Source organism: Arachis stenosperma, chromosome 6 (assembly GCF_014773155.1).
Source record: "Arachis stenosperma cultivar V10309 chromosome 6, arast.V10309.gnm1.PFL2, whole genome shotgun sequence".
Lineage (NCBI taxonomy): Eukaryota > Viridiplantae > Streptophyta > Magnoliopsida > Fabales > Fabaceae > Arachis > Arachis stenosperma.
In genome coordinates, this window is record NC_080382.1 from 29,696,946 (window position 1) to 29,701,556 (window position 4,611).

A 4,611-nucleotide genomic window follows, 5' to 3' on the forward strand; every position below is an offset into this window, starting at 1 on the left:
AAGAGTTAAACTCGCCCATGGACGTGCGTCTGCACTAGGTGCTTACGCGCGCATTGCGAATCACCCCATGGACGCGTACGCGTGCTATGAACGTACGCGTTGGTGCTGGTTTATGATTTTTTTAATGAAAACGTGGCCAGCAAATTCAAAAGGGTTGTGGGACCCAATCCCAACCAACTTTGACGCCAAAGATGCTATTTAAAGCCAAGGATTGAAGAGCAAAAGGGGGATTCCAATCATTCACACACATGAGGATTAGTTTAGAGTTAGTTTTAGAGAGAGAAGCTTTCACTTCTCTCTAGGATTAGGATTAGGATTAGGTTTAGTTCTTAGATCTAGGTTTTAATTCATCTTCTTCTACTTCTATCTCCCAATTCTTTATTGTTACATTCATCATTCTTCTATTCTTTTGTTGTAATTTCCTTTATGTTGTTCCTATACTTTGTTGTAGATATACTCTTGTTTCTTCTACTTTCTTCCAATTCCATTTGAGGTAATTCATAATAACTGTGTCTTCTTTGCTTTTCTATTGTTGATCTCTTGCCATTGTAGTTAGATCTCTCTTTAATTCTTGCAATTTATGTTGTTTACTTTTATTGCCTCTTATGTGTTTGACAAAATGCTTCTTTTGGTTTTAGTGTAGATTTTGTTCCTCTTGGCTTTGGTTGAGTAATTAGTGACTCTTAAGTTATCTAATTCCTTTGTTGATTGATAATTAGAAGTTGCTAATTGATTTGAATACCTCTAAAGCTAGTCTTTCCTTTAGGAGTTGATTAGGACTTGAGGAATCAAATTAATTCATCCACTTGACTTTTCTCTATTGTAGAGGTTAACTAAGTGGTAGCAATGAACAATTTGTGGTCAAAATTGAGGAGGATAACTAGGATAGGACTTCTAGTTCTCATATCTTGCCAAGAGCTTTGTTAATTGTTAGTTTATTTTCTTTGCCATTTATATTTCTTGTCTAAAATCTCAAAAACCCCAAAATAACTCATAACCAACAACAAGACACTTTATTGTAATTCCTAGGGAGAACGACCTAAGGTTTAAATACTTTGGTTTATAGATTTTAGGGGTTTGTACTTGTGACAAACAAATTTTTGTATGAAAAGATTATTGTTGGTTTAGAGACTATACTTTACAACGAGATTTCATTAGTGAAATTCTAAACCGTCAAAAATCCAATCATCAGTCAGCCAGAAGAAGCCAGCACGGATCACTTTTTTAGCCAGTGAGCGAGCTCCTAAATGGTTTTCGCATATGCCTTTGTGTACGTCTTCCAAAACTTCCTTTGTGTTGAAAGTCGTGATGCACTTCATGAGGGGTGTTGAAATCCCTCTTTTATATAGGACATTGTGGACCAGTGTGTAATTTTGTGCTTTTTTTACGAGCCTTCGTGTCTCTTTTTCATTTTCTAGAAGGATATCAAATTTAAGATAGTTGACTATAGGGGTTATCCATCCAAAATTTTGATTTCATATAGTCATTGCTTTTAAATTGTCTCCTTTTGATATTGATGGCGCTTGTAGATTCTCCTGAATAAGGCTTCTGTTGTTGCCCCCTGACTTGGTGTTGACTAATTTAGAGAGGGCATAAGCTCGGGCATTGGATTCCCGAGCTATATATATCGTACCTCTCCTTCTGAAAAGTGTGTTAATTGTTCCCGGGCTATATTTTCTCTCACTGTTTTTACACCAAACCTTTTATTTGCTTTCTTTATTCTCTTGTTTATTGTTCTATGCGAATTACACCTTCAAACAACCTTTTCTATTGGCCTAACTAAGCTGATTGGACAACCATTATTGCTAATTCTGATAATCCTCATGGGATTGACCCTCACTCACCTGAGGTATTACTTGGATGACCCAGTGCACTTACCGATTAAGTTGTGCGAGTTCACAATTCACGCACCAGCCTCTTCCGTGATGATTTTTACATTCCTCCTCCAGCGAATCTCCCATTGATCATGTGTATGTGTCACTTCGGGTCTGAGGTGGATGCTCTTGTGGTCCTCTGTCCTCTTCCCTCCTCCTTTTCCTTGGGTCATTTGATCTATCAGCCAAATTTTCTATGACATTCTTCAAATCGTAACATTCGTTGGTGGAATATCCATAGAGCTTGTGGTACTCGCAATATTCAGTCCGGATTTTGGCCTTCTTATGTTTGATCGGGCGAGTAGGTGGGAGCTTCTATGTGTGGCATATTGGTGCACGAAATTGTGATCATCAATGGCGCCATCAACATGGTACGCTCATTGCAATCTCAACTCTTTATCACAACTTCGCACAACTAACCAGCAAGTGTACTGGGTCGTCCAAGTAATAAACTTTACGGGAGTAAGGGTCGATCCCACAGAGATTGTTGGTATGAAGCAAGCTATGGTCACCTTGTAAATCTCTGTCAGGCAGACTCAAATGGGTATAGGTGATGAATAAAACATAAAGATAAAGATAGAGATACTTATGCAATTCATTGGTGAGAACTTCAGATAAGCGAATGGAGATGCTTTGTCCCTTCCGTCTCTCTGCTTTCCTACTGTCTTCATCCAATCCTTCTTACTCCTTTCCATGGCAAGCATTATGCAAGGGTTTCACCGTTGTCAGTGGCTACCTCCCATCCTCTCAGTGGAAATGTTCAACGCACCCTGTCACGGCACGGCTATCCAGCTGTCGATTCTCGATCATGTCGGAATAGAATCCAGTGATTCATTTGCGTCTGTCACTAACGCCCCACAATCGCGAGTTTGAAGCACGTCACAGTCATTCAATCATTGAATCCTACTCAGAATACCACAGACAAGGTTTAGACCTTCTGGATTCTCTTGAATGCCGCCATCAATTCTAGCTTATACCACGAAGACTCTGATCTCACGGAATGGATGGCTCGGTTGTCAGGCGAGCGCTCGTTTGTCAGGCGAGCAACAACCATGCGTCGTGTATCAGGAATCCAAGAGATATCCACCCAATCTAAGGTAGAACGGAGGTGGTTGTCAGTCACACGTTCATAGGTGAGAATGATGATGAGTGTCACGGATCATCACATTCATCAAGTTGAAGAACGAGTGATATCTTGGAACAAGAACAAGCTGAATTGAATAGAAGAACAATAGTAATTGCATTAATACTTGAGGTACAGCAGAGCTCCACACCTTAATCTATGGTGTGTAGAAACTCCACCGTTGAAAATACATAAGAACAAGGTCTAGGCATGGCCATGAGGCCAGCCCCCAAATGATCTAAGATCTAAAGTGATCAAAAGATGTCTACCCAGATCAAAAGATGAAAATACAACAGTAAAAGGTCCTATATATAGAGAACTAGTAGCCTAGGGTTTACAGAAATGAGTAAATGACATAAAAATCCACTTCCGGGCCCACTGGGTATGTGCTTGGGCTGAGCATTGAAGCATTTTCGTGTAGAGACTCTTCTTGGAGTTAAACGCCAGCTTCTGTGCCAGTTTGGGCGTTTAACTCCCACTTTGGTGCCAGTTCCGGCGTTTAACGCTGGGAATTCTAAAGGTGACTTTGAACGCCGGTTTGGGCCATCAAATCTTGAGAAAAGTATGAACTATCATATATTGCTGGAAAGCCCAAGATGTCTACTTTCGAACGCCGTTAAGAGCGCGCCAATTGGGCTTCTGTAGCTCCAGAAAATCCACTTCGAGTGAAGGGAGGTCAGAATCCAACAGCATCTGCAGTCCTTTTCAGTCTCTGAATCAGATTTTTGCTCAGGTCCCTCAATTTCAGCCAGAAAATACCTGAAATCACAGAAAAACACACAAACTCATAGTAAAGTCCAGAAAAGTGATTTTTAACTAAAAACTAATAAAAATATACTAAAAACTCAACTAAATATACTAAAAACATACTAAAAACAATGCCAAAAAGCGTATAAATTATCCGCTCATCACATATCTCTCTGTAAACATCCACCAGAGAGACCCAGAGGGGAGTGTAGTTGTGGTATCTTCTGGGCTTCTCAGGGTTTTGCTCTTCCCTCTTTTTAGTTTCTTTTTCCTTTTCCTGTGGTTGATAGGGCGGGTTTGGTCGTGGAAAAAGTTTTTAGTCGAAAATTCTCCTCCATGTTGTTGTATTTTTCCGCCCTTTCTTGGACCTCATTTAGGGAAACTAGGTGCCTCTTGGATATAGGTTGAGAAAGTGACCCCTCTCTAAGGCCATTGACTAACCCTATGATCATGGCTTCAGTAGGCAGATTTTGAATCTCCAAGCATGCCTTATTGAACCTTTCCATGTAATCTTGGAGGGTTTCTCTGACTTCCTGTTTAACCCCTAACAAGCTCGGGGCGTGTCTTGTCTTATCCTTTTTGTAACACCCTAACTACCAAAGCTCACGCTTCCGGCTGTGCGACTCTGATAGCTCGGACATTACGACGACACTTATACTATTTAATACTAAAATATGAGCCTGTTTAAAACTTTAAACCACAAAACCTCTCCCGAGAATTACTTTCGTTCGATAACGTACATCCATAGATACCATACAACTTACAAAAACTCATGAAGAGTACATCCATATATATACATATATATATATATATATATATATATATAAGTAATATTACAAACATAATCCAATACAATTCCCATCCCTC